This window comes from Alligator mississippiensis, chromosome 3 (assembly GCF_030867095.1).
Source record: "Alligator mississippiensis isolate rAllMis1 chromosome 3, rAllMis1, whole genome shotgun sequence".
NCBI lineage: Eukaryota > Metazoa > Chordata > Crocodylia > Alligatoridae > Alligator > Alligator mississippiensis.
Genome location: NC_081826.1, coordinates 286254801 through 286274375, shown reverse-complemented (window position 1 = coordinate 286274375; position 19575 = coordinate 286254801). Strand labels below are relative to the sequence as shown.

Below are 19575 nucleotides of genomic sequence, written 5' to 3'. Positions count from 1 at the left end.
GAAGCCAGTCTTCAGAATTCCCAGTCTGGGCTGCCAAGATGTACTGATAAAGTGATCAGCCAGATGACTATAATGAAACAAAAGGATTTCCATAAGTTGAGCAAGACCCAGAAACTTTTGGCCATCTTAGAACTTGCTACAAGCACTGGAAAAGCTAAAAAATCAGCTCCAGAATAACATGAGAATATCACAGATTACAGTGGAGGACAGCTACCTGGTTGTAGAACTGGGCTGGAGAGACAGCTGGGTCAGATAGGACCCAGAAGCTGAGAAGGTAAAGGTTGTTCCAGAGCTTGCAAGTGATAAAATAACCCACTACAGTAACTGAAGGGAAAATATCCATGAGATGCTTATTTGATTCAGGTTAACGTCATAGTCAAAATGAATAACTGCAAAGATGGACAGAAAAGGGAGAGGAGGCCCAAATTCAATTTCCCAATTCTGCTAGTATTGCAGGATTTATCTGCAGAAAAAAGAGCAAGTTATTTGGATATAAAATGAACTTGACATGCGATTTGGAGCCAGCCATTTGGAACTAGTCAGGGCACATTTCAGATCTAGAAGGAGAAAAAAAAAATGATGTCCCAGAACTAGTAGGCTAAGAAGACTACTGTCTTCTTCCCTGGCATAGCTGGAATGGGGCATATGACTTATGAGGAGAGGCTGAGGGAACTGGGTTTATTTAGTTTGCAGAAGACACAATGGAGAGTGGATTTAATAGCAGCCTTCAACTACCTGAAGGGGGTTTGAAAGAGGATGGAGCTGGACTGTTCTCAGTGATGGCAGATGACAGAACAAGGAGTAACAGTCTCAAATTTCAGGAAGGGAGGTTTAAGTTGGATATTAGGAAAACCTTTCTCACTAGGAGGGTGGTGAGGTACTAGAACAGGTAGAGTGGTGGACTCTCCATCCTTGGGGCTTTTTAAGACCCGGCTAGACAAAGTGTTGGCTGGGATGATCGAGTTGTGGATGGTCCTGCTTTGAGCAGGGGGCTGGACTAGATGTGACCTCCTGAGGTCCCTTCCAGCCCTCATTTTCTATGATTTTATCATTCTATAGGGTACCAGTGAGAACTTTCTGGATAAACTGACAATGAATCAACTTAGAGATGTTAGGTCAGCAGAAAGAGGTCAAATGTTTCACTGAGCTTGCAGTAGTGAACAAGAAGGCAAACTATAGAGTGAACGTGAAGGCAAACTGGGTTCAGTGTGAGCACATATACATAAAGTTAAGCAGGTGCTTATTGCTTTGCACGATTCACGATTCATAGAAAATAATGCCCCAACCCTGGCAAACAAAATGCACATGCTTATCTTTCCTATTGTGAGTCATCTCACTAAAATCAAGCACATAAAAGTGTTTGCAAGATGAGAGAGTAAAAGAACTATGTGATTTCCATTGGTGGATATTTGCTTTTTACAGGCAATCTCTATATTGTGTGAACCACTACTTTTACCTGCTGCTCTTTCCTGCAGCAGTAGCAGGCTTGTCTAATCAGTTAACAGCTTGACTTTTATCGGAGCTTGCTTGGTCTGTTTCTTGTGGGGGTTTTTAACTTTTCCTAATTATTTTTAGGAGCATGTAAACATGCAGTCAGCTTTGGCTTCTGAGCCTTCTGATTTCTTACTTTAAAAACGATTCCCAAACTGCAAATTCCCTCTTTCTGGTAAGAATGTGTTAGTAATAGATAACATGTTAAACATAGTCCACAGCTTTCTTCCATTCTGAATATCATTCAGTGACACCTTAAATGTTTGGTTTTTTTAAAGAGCACCTTCCTGTGTAAATGAAGGAAAGATATCGATCTTTGAATAAATGCAAGTCTGTGAACCAAAGTGCTGAAAGAATTGACTGACTCTAAACAAACTAGCTTATATACTGAGATATCAGAGTTCTGCAAGGAGAAAAATGAAAAAGAATTAGCTTCATAGAGTATTAAAGCTCCATTTCAGCCCTAAAAATCCCATGATTCATAGCACCAGCAATGAAGGAGGGGTGGGGAATCCATTCAGATTTAAAATTTGAGATATTGTTGATCTTTAAGCAAAGTCTCAGGAAATAATGTATTCACCCAAAATATATTTTTGAGGCAGCTAAAGGCATTTATGATCTAACTCGGTTAATATTTTCAGCCAAATTAAAAGTCAAAAGAGCTTATATTGTTTGCTTGTTTTTAATTAAACGCTTTTAATTTTTCAAGCACTCCGGTACCTCTTAGAAACTTGGTGAAGAGGTGATATTCTCAGCTCTGTCAGGCATAATATTCAGGGCAGTCTCTCAGGATTGTGGGAGACAAGGTTTTATATCCCTCCTCTGTCTGTGATTTGAATCAAGGTGCAAGGATATCCCCGAAGAGTTCCCATGCTCACTTAGTTAGGTCTGTCCAAATCTTCCCTTTTGAAGTTCTTTCATTTTGCATAAGTAATTAAATATTCATCAGGGCAGGGAATGCAACTCATATGTCCCACTCCCAGGGGAGTGCCTTGAACACCAAACTGTAGAATCGTTTCCAGTCTCTCCCCAGCCCAATAAATATTTAATTATTTATGCTATTTATTCACTATTTATACAATTCAGGCTCAACAGGAGAGATGCAACCCTGACTTCAAATAGTCTCATGAGTAAAACAGTCTCCTAGGACATGGGGAGCCTCTTTTCAAATCTTTCTCCAAAACAGGTGGAAGAGGGCTGAACAAATGTCTGATTCTCATTGTGTGCCCTAAAGTCCTGGTTGTAGGATATAAGGGCATGGCATCCTCTTCCTCAGTTTGGTGCTGTTACTGAAGTCACCAGGTGAACTTGGCCTCTTGTTTCAACATAGCCTGCATTTATTACAAATATCCCAATATTAAACCTTTTATTTGACACAAAATCTTAATTTTGTTTGTTTTCATAGAATCATAGAAAATTAGTGTTGGGCGGGACCTCAGGAGGTCACATCTAGTCCAACCCCCTGCTCAAAGTGGGACCAGCCTCAACTGGATCGTCCCAGCCAAGGCTTTGTCTAGTCGGGTCTTAAAGCCTCCAAGAATGGAGAGTTTACTACCTCTCTGAGTAACCTGTTCCAATATTTTACTACCCTCCTAGTGAGAGAGTTTTTTCCTAATATCTAACCTAAACTTCCCTTGTTTCCCACATTTGTTTTGCAAAGAAAAAACGGTAAAAATCAAGAACAGAAGTAATTAACTGTCTTAGTCTGAAACCTAGCAAAAGGCAGGGCAGAACTGCATCTTACTGTGCTGGTTCAGAGATGCATAAGCTTTCATAGGCAACTCTTCCTATTTCAGTATCTGCTCCCTGAAAGTCCTTTCATAGCAGCTGACAAAGTAAGTTGTTGCTTACAAAAGCTAAGCATCTGAATTAGTTAGCCTGTTAAGTGCAATTCTGCCCTTTCTGCCTGAAAATGTCAGGTTGACCCAAATCATTTTTAGTTCAATTTTGCAAAGCAAAATTTCAATTTCAGGTCTTCCCCAACACCCTACTTGCTTTACATTGATATTGATGGGAATGGTACACGTGTAGGGAGGCAACATAGTCAAAGGACAGACAGAAAATAGAAACTGCCAGCTATCCTTTTTCTGACAGTAGTCCATATCAGATGCTTCAGAGGAAAGTGCAAAAAATCCTGTAATGGACAATTATGGCATAACCTTCCCATGGGGAATAATTCTTCCTAAACCTAGCTAGCTAGTAACTGGATTAAATGCTTAAGCATGGGGACTTATACACCTTATGCATTAAGGTCTTTTGCAAGGCTTATTAGAGTCAACAGGAAGATTGATTTTCTTCTCTGGGTTTTGATTCAACCGTATATCTGAGTTTTAGAGATGCTGATAATCCAAAGTTCCAAATGAGGGTAAAAGGAAGTTCAGATATTTGCTAGCGTTGTAATGGAAGCATGAATCTTGTTATAGTCTACAAAAGCTTTTAATATATTTTTAAAAGACTCACTCGTATCCAGCACCAGTGAATGCCAGAGACTTATTAAGAGTTGCATTAAAAAAAAAAAAAAAGTATTCATCTCCTTTATAACCAAGGCAGTCCCTAATATAGCAATCCTAATGTATTTGTCTCTTCTATTTCTTGGGTTTGTTTTTCTGGAATGATGAGAATTGAATATATTGGATGACATCTGGGACTCACTAAAATCAATCAGAGTTTTACCTTTTATTTGATCTTACTTCTAACATTTTATGTCCATTTCTGACCACTGCACTTTTAGCCAAGGTTTTCATTGAATTGTCTATAATGAAGCCCGGGGCTTTTCTTGAGTGGTTCCAATTAATATAGTTGTTAGAGCTAATGTCTGTACAACTAAAGAATTAATGTCTATGCCAGTGGTTTTCAACCTTGTTTGATTCAAAGCATCCCTAAAAAAATGTCAGCTCTTAGCTTTTTGCTTGTTTTTTGTCTACAGAAAAATAATAAGAGCAATTCTTCTATTTCAAAGAACTCCAAAAGACCATTACAGGTCAGGATGTTTTTGACACTATGGATTCCTGCTTGAAATTGCTGAGTTTATCTTATGAATCATGTGTAGGTGTTTGCACACCTAACATTTCTAACATTGCTGTGGCACCCTGGTTGAGATTCACGGCTCTGCACTATTAGGGGATAAAATCACACGTTTCTCCCAGGAGGTGTTGTGGCTTCTACACCTCTGTGAAACCTTGAGGCACGTGATGACATCCATAAATGACACGCCCTCATGATCCCACAGAAGATGATTTGTGAAATAGGATCCGTTTAAGAACTTTATTTCTCTGATGCTTACCATCTTTCTTCTAATTTCCAGACTAAATGTCTTTATGGTCAGTTTGTACTCAATGCTGTGGCTTAAATAGCTCTTTTCCTTCCCCAGTTTTCTGAAAACACACTTTTATTTTGCCAAGCAAAACAAACCATGCTCTCCCAGCCTACGCTTGTAATATAGGGTATCAGTTTCCTGATTAGTTTCCCAGTCCTTCTCTATACCTATTTTCTTTTTAAATCACCTTTCTTGAACATAGTTGCCACAATTACACATTATTTCTAGATGAAATCATACCATTGCTTTATACAATGGCAGTAATACTTACCTATCTCTGCTGGAAATAGGAACATCTCAGACCTGTTGTTGGGTTGTCTTTTATGTGGCTACATCAATCACATCGATGGTTTATTGTCGTCCCGTGATCAAAAGATGGTACATATCCATCTTTCATTTCTTCTGTCATTTCTAATTGATGAGCACTCTACTTATAGTAGAATTTGGTTTTAGTCCCTAGGTACATGAGCTTGTACTTTGTACAATGAACCATCATTTCATTTTTATTATTCCAATACTCAAACTCATCTCTTGATGTTGCAGCACATTCAAGTTCAAATGTTGGTAATGCCTCCCAATTTTATGCCACTGGCATATTTCATTACCAGCCTCCTATTTCTTACATCAGTGAAAATATTAAGATCTTTCTCTAGAGCACTAGTAATCTTTTTCTACAATAATTTCCCTTTTGACGAAACTATTCATTACCCATATTACAATTCTTTTATTAATTCTCAAGGTCTCCATTTACCTGATAATTTCCCATATGGCATCATATTTCATTAAAAAAATCAGTCCTCACCTGCATTGATCAAATAGGGTTAATACTCCATTCATTCCACCCCAATAGATTAATGGGCTGTCAAGGTGACCATCTTATATTTCTGAGGCTCCAAAACACCACCGTCCCCACTGTGCAACCTAACTATGGGTGGTTGAGCCCAATCTATTCGAGTAGGTCAGGGACAAAAGGGTTCGGGTCTTTCCTCCTCCTTCTGTCTTTCCCTCCATTGACAGAAACACACTGGGGAGGCAGTGAGATAAGAAAAATTGCTTTTACTCACTATTCAGGCAACAATCTCATACAGCTGTGTCTGGAATCTAATTCGCTGATTCCTCGGGAGCTCTTGAGCATACTCGGGTGGTATACCAAATCGTGATGGGGCTGTCCAGGTTTTCGCGGACGCAGGACCTCCGGCGAGGGTGATCAGTCCTCACCGATATTACGCGGGTCCCCCTCCATTGTTTTGCCATGCTCCCCTTTTAACCGGGCAGCGTCTGCCTGCCCCCTGCCAATCAGCACGAGTGGGAACGCTGCTAACCGCGCCCATCACTCCTCCTCCCCATGCTATGAGCACAGCTTGCTCTCACGTTGGTATTTGGTCATATCTTTTCTTATTTCTTTACCACATGCCCCCTTGACCAAATGCCAATCTCGAGCATGATTGGGCTCAAGAACTCCCTTCAAATACAGCATCTAATACAGGTATACAATAAAATACTAATAAACAATGACTAAGTCCAATCAAGTCTGTCTGGATGCAGCACGACGTTTCTGCCGGGGGGTCATCGCCAATGGGTTCACTCGCGGCGATGAACCTCACATTGTGTTATGCATCGACGACTTCATGCCGCTTCGGGCTGGAAAACAAAACTCGGGGTTCATTAATAGCATGTACTAAACTGTACTGCATCGACTTAGCCAATTATGATGAGCTAAGACGGTGCATGTGGGTGTGACTGTTTCAAGAGTGAAACAAATAAACCAACAAACACACAAATAAACAGGAAAAGTGGCAACAATTGAACTCACCACAAAACTGGGAAAACAACAAGACGATAAGTCAGTCATCCGTGGCAAGCTGAGGTTGGTAATCGACCATCTCCTTTTTCAGTCGTTATTGCATATTAGTTGGCGGAATGTGATTCTTAGCAAAGTAATCACCACGAAACGTCCATCTTTTCCTATAGCAGACAACTCCAACCAAAATGCTTACAAGTAGAACTCCACCCATTGCACTACCGATGATGGTGCCCCCATTGTCTTCCTGCATTGCTGGCAAGGTTGATGCTGGAGGTCCTGTTGCTAACCCTGTGATATCATCAGTTGAGGGATGCCATGGAACCCTGGGTGGTCGTATGGTAGTAGTAGGAGAATCTAATATGTGGATAGTTTTTTGATCGCTTTTTTGACCAAGGGAATTTGTCACCCTACAGATGTAAGTCCCAGAGTGATTATAGGCTAGTGGGCTGTTGAAATGCAGAGTATTGTTTACAGACAGTAAGCCTTCAGGCCATTGCCCATCCTGCCTGGTCCAGGTAAATTCCATAGGTAGTGGATTAGAATCAGCATTGCACCTAAGCTGAACATTCTTTCTTCCAATGAACCAATTTTTGCCATAGCCGGTTACTGAAACTTCAGGAGCATATTGGATGTCTAGTACGTAAGAATGTCTTATTTCCTTTTTTAAAGCTGGGTGCTTTACAACACAAGTTATCCGTCTTCCTCTTGCAAATCTGGTAGGAATGATTTTATATTGACTTACAACTGTCACTTTCATTTGGAAAGGAAGTTGAACTAAATTCCATTTCACCAAGGCCTCCTTCCCAATCAACATCTGCAGCAGGTTTCCCAGTGGCTGCTGTACAGATGGCTGCTACTGTCTGATTTTTACCATCTATTAAACAGTTTGGTACCTTTATAAGACTCACAGTGGGTTCAACAAATACAGTTACAGTTGTTGACGACTGTGCATTTCCTAGTGGGAATGTAACTACTTTGCATACGTACTCTCCTGCATCAGAGAAGCTCACATTGTTTAAGTTGATTGTTGCATCGATAAGTGAAGAGTTTTTAAATGACACTCTTCCATGGTATTCTCTTTGAACAGAAAACCCATATTCAGGATGATATACAACAACAGTTTGTGCACTTTTACTATGTATCTTCTCCCATGAGATTTGTGTTATTGTTCCATTTATATCAATTATGCATTTTAATGTGACATTTTTTCCCCAAACTGCTGTTGTGTGTGGATCAACAATTGGTCCAGTTAAGGCACTGCAGCAGAAACAGAAGAGTACCAGTATTGGAGCGAGCTTCAGCCCGGCGGGCACCCACCGCCTCCGCCACCGCCTCTCCACGCCGAGCGCGTGTGTGGCGGTGGTGCGGGTTGCCCCCTGTGCATTAGTGACCTGCTTGACAGGCACTATCGGGTGAATTGCGGCCAGGAGAGGGTTAACTGCGTCGAGTGGAAGCCCCCAGTACAATTCCTCTCTCTCTGCTGGGAGTGCTGGATACAATCTCTCTCCCTCGCAGGGAGGCAGGTTTTCTTTCAGCATCACTCCGGGGGGCGGGGCCGAGGACGATGACACGACGGGCCCGCCTCCTAGGGGAATCCGTGGGCCCTCCTTGTGTTCCCCGGCACCATCCTCCGGCAGCAGTTCCACGTGGCTGGCACCATTTTCTAGCAGCGGTGCCATGCGGCTGGCGTCATTTTGGAGCGTATAGGACCACGGGGCTAGCGAGGAGACATCCTAGGGTTGCAGGGCTAAGGCCAAACACGACCCATTCCTTAAGCGGTTCCTCGCTACCCTCAGTCGGGCGAATGGAGACATAGCCCCCAATCTCTCCACCTTGCTGGGCGTGATGGTACGCCACGTGGGCCCCTAAATCATCGGCGTCCGTGGTCGGAGGTCGGTGATGATTTCGCCACGGACAATGCCTAATTAGCTCGTCGGCATCTCCTTCGTTTCCCCTTTTCCCCGAGGATCCCGTCCTCATAGCCATGTGCAACCTAACTATGGGTGGTTGAGCCCAATCTATTCGAGTAGGTCGGGGACAAAAGGGTTCGGGTCTTTCCTCCTTCTTCTGTCTCTCCCTCTGTTGACAGAAACACACCAGGGAGGCAGTGAGATAAGAAAAATCGCTTTTACTCACTATTCAGGCAATAATCTCGTACAGCTGTGTCTAGAATCTAATTCGCCGATTCCTCGGGAGCTCTTGAGCATACTCGGGTGGTATACCAAATCGTGATGGGGCCGTCCAGGTTTTCGCGGATGCAGGACCTCCGGCGAGGGTGATCAGTCCTCTCCGATATTACGCAGGTCCCCCCCACATTGTTTTGGCATACTCCCCTTTTAACCGGGCAGTGTCTGCCCGCCCCCTGCCAATCAGCACAAGCGGGAACGCTGCTAACCGCGCCCATCACTCCTCCTCCCCATGGTATGAGCACGGCTTGCTCTCACATTGGTATTTGGTCATATCTTTTCTTATTTCTTTACCACACCCACATCAAAGGAGCCTTCCTTAGAAATGCGACAAGGTGATATCAGAGTTCACTTATGGCAATGGGGGGTTTTGGTTAAGGACATAATCCTCTATATCCTTTGATATGGCCCAGCATACAGCAATGCGGGAGAGTTCTCCCAAAATGTCATACAGACAGAACATAATGTAGTCTTCTTATTTGATATCTGACATCATAGCAGCTTGGCTTCTTTCCGTGCTTACACACACGTATCATTTCATTTTGACAAAGAATTCTTGTTCATATACCCTGATGGGCAATGCTGCTGAAATATAAAATGCAGTAATATAATAAGTTCAGAATGGCCTTTTGAAATAAAATGCTAGCTGGGATTTACACCTGTTAGTCATATATTATATTACTAATGAGCAAATGAAGTGTTTAATAACCCTACTGAGAAAATAAAACTTTAAAACAGTAAATTTATGACGTGGCTGCTTTGCTTTAACACCTGATATGGTCTGTCATTTTTCTCCTTTTTTGGCTGTGGTTCCTAGTTCTTCTAAGGGTCCTGCTGGGTTGGGAAACATTAGAAAACAAAGTGTTTCTAATTCAATTAGTTGCTTATTTGCATAAATTAATTTATTTTGTATATCAACCCTCTGTGTCCAGAGTTTTCTGTTAGAAGTCTGTTTGATCCTTTTAGTATTACTTGGTTGAGTTTTTCCAACAGCTTGTATGACGAATCAAATTATCTACTGTGAGCATTACTGTAAAATATTTACCAGAGACATATAATCGCCTAGGCTGCTGATAGACATGGTAAAAAAAATTAAAAACCCAGTGCTTTATAAAAGAGGAAGCGCATTAGTTCAATCCAGCTCCCTAGCATCTGTATAGACTGGGAGCTTCAGTGGGGCTTTTTGGCGCTTTTATCTTGAATCATCTATTAGCTTTTCAGCTTTTAGCTTGAATCAGCTATTAGCTAAAAGCGCCAAAAAGCCCTACTGAAATGCGTGGTCTATACAAATGCTGGGCAAGCCAGGCCAAACTAACATGATGCCTCTTCTGGGCATGCGCTGCGCTTTGTGTGGGGGTGTGCTGAGCTTAAAGTAAAGACCTGTTTTTTGGGTGTTTGTCATGTCTGTAAGCAGCCCTAGTTATATAACTAAACTGTTTTGGTTTTCAGTTTAGTTACAAGAGTTATATTTTGCCTGTTGCTTTTGTAAGCTAAACGGCAAAAAAAATAAAATAAAATAAAAAAAAAAATCCTCATTACCATTTTCACTTCTCATTATCAAAATCCATCACGGAGCATCTATCTTTGCACAAAAAAGTAGGTCCTTAAGGCCAATTACTATAATTAAGGAGCTACATATTAGTTACATGGTTTTTACCATGGAATTTACAGGTACAAAGGCTCATTATGCCAGGAATATAATAGCAGGATGTTCTGCATTTCATGTAAGTTTATCCCTCTCCACATAAATTGTTTATGTCCTCCCAAATCCATGAGGATCAGACAAGTCATAATATGAAGTCAGTTGTTGAAAGAAACATTGCAGAGGGCACACTCCAAACATGGTACAACTGATTTCTGCAATTGTTTAGTTTTATTCTTTATTATTTCCAAGGGAGTTGTTTCCAAAGGTCACAAACAAGGTCTTCTGGAATAAAATGTGAATACATTTATTTTTACTGAGGTTTTTGAGTGCTACCATAATAGTAATCATAACAAAATCTGTAGTGGTATGAGCCATAGCAATAATGTTTTCCTACAGTGATTGAAACAGATGTGCTAAATACTGGAAAAAAATAAATAAAAGACAGTATCTCTGCCCTGGTGAGCTTACAGTTTAAGCAGTATTGCCATTAAAAAATGAATTAGTACAATTACATGTAATATTTAATAATTTAATATTTTAATATTGAACACTTCATTCACTCAATACATGACTGTCTTATCTTACAAAGCTTTCTTACACATGACTTTGCTTTTCTATTTTGGCAGCATTGCCATATCAATGCGCACATAAGTATTCTGCGGGCACGTCTACATGAGATGCTATGACGCCGCAGTTCATCGCTATGACAACATAGCATTGTGGGTACTATTTGTGATATCACCGCTACTGCACAGTATCTCATTTCTACTGTGCAGTACTGAAAATGACCTGTGCGCCACTGGGACTGCAGTACTGGTAGGTACTGTACAGTCATTTAGTACCTAGCAAGCACTAAATGACTTTGCAGTACCAACTGCTCAGTTGGGCATGTGTAGGCGCACCCAGTATCAACTCTAAACATGTGTGAGTATAATAGATTGATTAAAGACCAATTATTTTTGTAGCCTTGTGAGTGTTTATACACAGTTGAATTTTATATGTGGTTTAAGAGCTGTACATGCCCTGCTCTTCTGAGCCAAACCCATAAGGGGTTTGAACCTGCATCTCCCAACTCTCAGGCAAGTGCTTTAGCCAGTAGGCTACTAGTTTAAGTATAGTGTTCCAGCCCTTCTCTTGAAGTTGATCTACTGGGTAGCCAGGAGGGGAAGTAAGACATGAACAAGGTAGAGGGAAGAGTGGCTCAGTCAGAGAGGTGCTACCTTGAAAAGAGAGAAGCTATCCCACTGATGTTTATCCAATGAATCCTAAAAGCCCCCTAAATTAAGGGCATTTATGCCCTTTCATGGCAATGTCCATCTCACTGATCTACTGTTCCTCTACATTCCTGCCCTTGGACCACACATATATTCCCCTCCTGGCTGTTCGGTGAATCAGAGAATGGTGAAAAAGCGTCAAATAGATTAAATAAGTTGTTTGAACCTAAACCATTATATATTATATAGTAAGTACATTGAGGCAGCTATCTTGTATTAATGTATCCTTTATTGCATCAGATGTTACAGGCGAAGGCATGTTGTCTACTGACACTGGACTGGAACTTGAAATACCTGGGTTTATTTGTGACTCTGCCACTGGCTTGCTGGATGATCCTGGATTGTTTTTTTTCACAACTATGGGCCTCAATTACCTTATCTGTTAATAAAAATCTTCTAGACCAGCTATTAAATCATCATCTAAAGTATGGGTTATATTTTTGTTTCCCAATTAACAGACTAATCAGAAAGGTACTCAGCATCTATCAAAATACTAATTTAGGTTTCTGAAAATATAACTGCCTACAATCGTAAAATGCCTACCTTCACCATCTCAGGTTTTAGCATCACTGTTGTGAGAATGGGAAAAAAATACTTGAGCATAACAGCTCCCTTTTAAATAAATGGCAGTTACCTCAGGTTAAATCAACAGAGTATCTGCTCATAATGTTTCCTGCAGGTGAACCAAATTTAATTGTTCATAATATAATTCATTGTGGAATGATTTGGGGATCATGATTTTGTTTTGCTTTTCTCCATGCCTGCCAAGATTTACTGATTACTTGTAATCTTAGATACATCCTGCTCCCACAGCCCTGGACTAGAGGTCACTTGTTCACTCAGAAACCTTCAAGATTGCTTCACAGTGTAAACAGTGTGAAAACACCCCACAAAAAACACCCTTTGATAGCTTAAAATAAGGAGTTGCCTGACCCCTTAAAAATTACCTCTCTGTGAAGAAATGGGAGCTAGACCTACTTTCTTTCTTAAAATGTGATTTGATTTCATGCCATATAAGAGATTGTATCTGGTGAAGGTGCCTGCATCTTCCATTCTTATTGTTAGATACGTGGACGTTAGAAGCACCAGTTCTTAAAGAACTGTAAACTGGAGCTAAAGAGTGATTGTGTCTTTTCAGTAATTGCTTGTATTTCATATTGGACTTTTCCCATTTTTACTTTCAGTTAAACAATATCAGATTAGGGAATGTATAGATGTGGGTCTCTTTTCTGTCTGTTTTTGTCTTACAATTCTTTAATGGAAGGATTACATAAATACGTACATATTTATATTTACATATAAATAATATGCTGTGTGGGGGCTTCAGTTTCTGTCTACTCTGCTGTTTTCTCCGTAACAGGTCCTCCGTTTTCTAGCTATGATGTACATGCTTTTAAGTAATTAAAAATGTAATCTCAATTCTTTGAAATGCAGGAAAGTGAATTGACAACTCGTGTCCCTGAGCTGCTCACTAGAGCTGTAAAAATACTAAAATCTGTCATGACTGCAATCATTTGTTGGGAATAGGGGAGTATAGTCTCTGCTCCAGCTTCAGCACCTGCCTTTCTTGCCATACTAGAGTCATTCCTCTTGGTAGCATCACTGATGGCCCAAGAGAACTATTAATGAGCTGCAGTAAAGCAGGTAGGAATCTAATAAGGAAGGAGGAAAAAACGAACAATGGAGATTCCCCATTATTTGAAAAGGCTAGCCTGGATTTAACTAGGAGCTAGATATTTTTGTGACCCAAATTAATATTTACTTGTCAAGGCAGATATAATTAGTTCTCATTCCCTAAAACAGCAGATGGCTACAGCTCCTACTGTAGTCAGGAAGTCACTTACCCACCCATTCGCTAAGCAGAGTATTTAATTAGTGTATTATGGCTATGGCCCCTACTGTAGTCAGGAAGTCACTTACCCACCCATTCACTAAGCAGAGTATTTAATTAGTGTATTATTTGGCTGTTCTCTGGTTCTGTGCCATAGTCTATGACCGCATTAAGTAGGTGGCTGCCATCCTACCTGAGGAATCAAAGTGAGTAGATGTGATATTAGCCACCTCATGCTCTCATGTACCATTGGCTTTAAACGTTCTAGCCCGATGACCATTTGTCTTGGGCAGAACTTTAGGTTGTTTGATTGTTTGACCATGAGAAAGCGTTTCCTTTCCTCTAAAGCATCATGATTAGCCCAAGACCAAAAACAGCATCCCAGACCTAGGTTATCACTCCTGTCTCATGTAACAAATGCTGCATTACTGGTAACATGTATAGATAGAAGCATGAGCAAGAGATTTTATAGTACTTATATATAAAATATATATTATTCCACCCTGCGTGTGTTAGCAGATTTAACATATAAAGATCTTAAAGCACTTTACAAATATTAATTAAACTTAACATGATTCAGAGCTACAGAGATGGCTGCTATTGTAAGAACCTGTCTAAGTAGTTATATATTTTTCTTGTCAGGTAGGTAAAAATAATTACCAGTTTTAAAAATGGTTAGACAAGAACACAGGGATCTTAAATAACTTGCTCAGGGTCATATCATGAGAATGAGAATGAGAAAGGGATATTTTCTGGGCCCAGGTCATTTATTCGTGTGTTCATTGTCATAGGGAAGAAACGTGAATGGTATAAAAAACAAGTCTTGTTCATGGTAGAAAATGGAGTACCTTCTATATAAGTGTTGGGGCCGAGGGGCTGTGGCCAGCAGCCCGGGCACTTGGGCCGGGGAAGTCAGCACGGCGGACTAGAATTAGGCACTGACGCGTAGAGGTTGATTAAAGATTATTTTACTTACACCGTAGATGGTCATGGTGCAGGCAGGAACAACTGTAACCAAGCAAGTTTAGATAGAAGAAAAGAAGAAAACTCGAACGATGAGAGCTCTCTAAACCAATACGAGAGTCCGTGCTGTGACTCTCACCCAGCGCGCAGGGCAGGGGTACGTCAGGGATCGTCCGGCGACGGGGAGAGATTCTTGATGGCTGATCAAGCCATCATTCGGTCCAAGATATATGTAGAAATCCACGAGATAATCGTGGACTCCTTGCCGGAATTCTCTCGGATTTCTCCCAGAATTCTCGGAATCGGGGTTCTCAGGATCCTCCTGAGATTCTCCGAGATCTCCGACTTGGGTGGAAACTGCTCAAGCCTCTTATACGGCTAGCAAGCCAATCGCTAGCCGCCACATGGGAATAATTTAGAAACAGCCAATAATGGGGAACAAATTTACATACGGGTGGCGGGAACTCCTTTGCACTGGGATTTTTCTCTCTGCAGCTGAGAATTGCACCGTGCAAAGAAAGCTCCATGTGGTGGGAAATAATTCTGCAGTGTCAAAGCACACACACAATCATTGGGTCATGACAATAAGGAACTGACAGAATCTACATTAATGAATTTATCTTATTAAATGATTACAATATAGTCTGAGAGAGATTTACAACCTCTTGCAAGCACTCTAGTCTTCCAAGCAAATTTCAGTCTGGACAGTATTGATGGCTTTGACATATCAGTGGGCACGTCTTCACAAGACAATTTGCTGTGCAGCAGACTAATTTTCTGTGTAGTAAAATGTCACTGTCTGTGCATGCATGGCAGTTAGGGTGCAGCAGATTTATTTATTGCACTGCTGGATAATCCCATCAGATATAAGTGGTATCCAGCAGCACATTAAATTACTGCACTTAAATGCATGTGTAGACAGTGACATCCAGATTAGTTTACTCTGGCTTAAATTAATATTCAGTCACATTAATTTCACATGTAGACATGCCCAATATGGAAGTCACCGTAGGGCATACTAACCTTGTATTATGGTGGGTGAACGTCCCTAGAGCAGCAAATCTCAAAGGATATGCTGTGGCATACTAGTATGCCATGAGAGCGATGGAAGTTTGCTGTGAAATCCCCCACTGTGGGTGCATCTATATATGCAGTTAATGCGACTGAATATATTCCAGCGCAAATTGAGCCAGAGTAAACTAATCCGAATGTCACTGTCTACAGCGCAGTAATTTACTCTCCCATTAGATAGTACTTGTGTCTGAAAGGACTAGCCAACAGCACAGTAAATTAGCCTAAACTGGCCTAATTGCCGTGCAGGTGTAAACGGTAATACTTTACTGTGCAATAATTATTGTTTAGTAAAATTTCAGTAAAAATTATTATTTAGTAGTAAAATTCAGAAAAGTTAATGAGGGGTGTCTTGTGCCTAAAAAGGTTGAGAGCTACTGGTATAGAGACTAATCCTTTGCTTAAAGAGATGCATTTGGTGTCATTATTTTAACAGTACACCCCCGTACTAGTGTTATTTCCTCTTCCAGGGGAGTGGAATATCTGATATGTTTTGGGGAATACACACACGCACCTTTTTGGGTGTAAAAGTGAAGTATTTTGTCATTTTTAATCCAGAAAAAGGTGTGCCCCTGGTATCAAAAGTTTGGGAAATACAGCCTTAGAAGCTAGGTAAATGAGAGCAAGGTTTAGAGATTAAAGTAGGCGAGAGAGAAATGAAAAGATACGCATGGAGCGTGGCCTTATATCATTTGTGGGCTGAAAATTTTACCATCAACTTTAGTGGAAGAAAAGTTAGGTCAGTCCTGAATCCTTTTTAAATTCCCAGTCCTATTATCAGTCTACACTATGTAGCAGACTCTTTTAATGGCTGATATAAATTTGATTTTATATAGCGGCTTGCATTTTCAAACCACACTAATCAGTGTCTTATCAATGTCATACTGCAGTAGAAACCATTATAGACTAGATCTAGCTCCAGATCTCCTCCAAGCCCATCACCCCTCTACTCTCAAGCAGCCCAGAGACAGAGGTCTCCAGACATTAGGGACATGGCTGAAGCTGAATGTGAAGCTGCCACAGATGCTGTTAGGAGTGCTTGCTGCAGACCCCCAGCCTTGTCTGAATACCACCTGAAGGCAGCCACAGGCTTTCTGGAGTGGGGTGAGCCCTTGCTCCATTAGACTTCGAAAGCATGGCCTTTCAGTCTTTATCCACCCAGGTTACCTATGGGCTTCTAACAAGGAGCTACCTTCCAGTTTAACACCTGAGAGAAGAATTTTACCTCTTCAGTGGGGAAAGAAGTGCATCCCAAAGTCCCAAGCAGGAAAGCAGGCAATATCTCTTCAAAAATGGTATTTATGGAAAAAAGCGTAGGCCAGCAAAACAGAGGCCTTCCTGCTCTCCAAAGAGCTAAGCAGTTCCTTCAGTCCTGCTTAGTCCTTTCTTTCTCCTTAGTACAAGCTAATCAGGAGAACTGAGTCATGCAATAGTATTACGACATGAACACTTAGAAACCAGAAATATTACAAGAAAAGCATAGTCTGTCATAGAAGTACCTGCGTTTACTTCTAACGTACTACCCTAGTCCTGCCTCTGAAGGGTATGTGCTGGCACGGCAGCTGCCCAGACCAAAAGGGGGCCCAAAAAGGCTGATTTATTTTTCTGTTGTCCAATTGTTATTATCATTATCTCTGGCAAAGGGGGGGCCCAATACTAAAAGTTTGTCCGGGGCCACCAGGAGTCTAGGTATGGGACCACCTGCTGGTGGTGGTATTAGTGCTAATACCCACCTTTTGCATGAAAGGACTCAGTCAAGGGGGAGGATTCCTCCGTAGCCCACAGATTTTGATGCTCCACTAGATTCTGGTCTGCCTTTCCAGCATTAATTCTAACACTAGACCAATGGCTGTCTATTATCAAATGAGTAAAGATGTCTGGGAGTGAGAAAAAGGGCACTGTAGCCTAGTCATTAGGGTCCTTCTTTGTAAGAGGATGGAGGAAGCTGAGTCCTGGGGGCCAGTCCCTGCTTCCAGGAGTTTTGGTGCATTTTACATTGCAGACTCTTTGGTTAAAAAACAGAAATGACACTAGCAGCAGGGACTAGGTGGGTAGCTTTGGAGATATGTTCTTTCTTGCTTGCTCATCTTCGGTCCCATTGCTATTGCACTCCTGGATGCCTGGTAGCCCAAATACCATAGAAAGAGATGTGAACATCCTTGGCTAACTTATTCTACAACCTGCTGGTTAAGACACTCTGGAGTTGTAAGTTCAGGTTTTTCATGGTGGGAAGGGGCTAGAACCTAGGTCTTCTCTAGGACAGGGGTACTTGAGAAGGCCGTAGCGGGTGGGTAGGGATAGAGTGCCGCCACGCACAATCCCACACTGCCACGCAGGTGTCACCCGCCCAGACAGATGCATGGGGTGGGGGAAGTTCACATGTGGTGGCCACCATCGCTTCACATTCACCTGCACACCATCCCTTCCCCGCCAATCCGCATCTGGCTGCGCACCACTGAGGAACACGGAGCTGGATGTTCTGCATCCAGCCAGGGGTACACTGATCCAAAAAGGTTGAAAACCCTTGCTCTAGGCTATTGGAGAAAAGGTCACCAGTACTAATGACCACTCTTGTTAGTCAGTGTGGGGTGTCATGCTTCCTACTGAACGCTGTGCTACTGCCATTGCGGGTCAGGTGTCCTGAGCTGTGGATCCCACAGTGATAAAGGCACTTACATCTGACTGAGACCTCAGCTCTAGAGAGGGGTAGGAGATCAGGGACACACTTGTGTCTAGCATTTCTTATCTGCAATCTTTAGACACTTCCTGACTCAGCACCTGGACACTCTAGATCACCCTTGGGAAGTGCTTAGGTCTTATAATTGACTGAATAGGATGTCTGCATGTTTAGCTTCATGTATTTGAATCACCTTCTTGGGACAACGTGCCTATTTTGGTATTCTGATTCCTAAGGAGAGGCATCTACAAGGTCATTTTGCATCTGGAATGTCACCAGCAGTAGCCTAAACGTAGCCACTGCTGACTGTTTATTACAGAAAAGTTTCAGAAGACTGAATTCAGTGTATTGATTATGGCAATTAGGGAGATAATCAAACTGTAGCATCATAGATAATACATTACTCATCCTTGGGTCTGTTGCATTGCCAGCAGTTCCTGGAGTAAGCTCGACACGCCTTTCTAATGTCCCAATATTTATAGCCCACTGGTTCACAGTAATTACCCAATAAGATATTTCATACATCAGCAGAATCTTAGGGAATTTTCCTTACATTTATCAACATAGGCAAACCAATTTCTGACAGCTCTGTATCTTATTTTGAACAAGCAATCCAGAAACTCAGCAAGTTTAAAAACTTCCCATCCCAACCAGACTATGTTAAGGAAGAGAGAGGTGGCAAGTCATGTTAGTCTAGAGTCATGCAGAAGACATGGTAGAGATGTACCTTATAGACTAACTGAATCAGAGATTCATCTTTATCAGCAGAACCACCAAATATGTACTCTTTTTCATATGCTTTACCCCTGGCACCAACAATTTCTACAGTTTGGTGCCAACTTAGCACCAGTAAAAGCATGCTGAGAGTGTGGTTTACAATGTAGCGTGGGTACATGGATATGCATAAGCCAATTCATTATTAACACATGAATATTTATTATTGACTAAAATAAACATAAGATTTAATAATCTTACAACCTAGATAATTAAACCAATCAACAGCATGGACATTAGAAACTATTATACTGAAAGAAGGTGGTTTGACCAGGACTGCTACTCCCTTCATTGTTGCTTTCTCTACTCAAACATAAAATGAGATTGACAAACAGTTTCCAGGCAAGGATTCATAGACCCATTGTTTTGACTTTTATGATAGAAAAGCGTAGTATGGGTAAGTTAAAAATAAAAAAATAAAAATCACTCACACAGAAAATTCCTGACCAGTCAAAATTTAAGTCATGGGAGCTGAGCCCTGGATGATCCAACCTAGCAGCAGAGAGCTACCATGTGATTTCTGACCATCAGAAATCCTTGACA

General features: G+C 41.4%; 1 protein-coding gene across 2 annotated transcripts in view; it reads left to right on the top strand.

The window, feature by feature from the left end:
- Nucleotides 1-19575, top strand: part of DCC (DCC netrin 1 receptor) — a 1021998-nt gene that overhangs the window by 991356 nt on the left and 11067 nt on the right. The gene's annotated exons all lie outside the window — the stretch shown is intronic.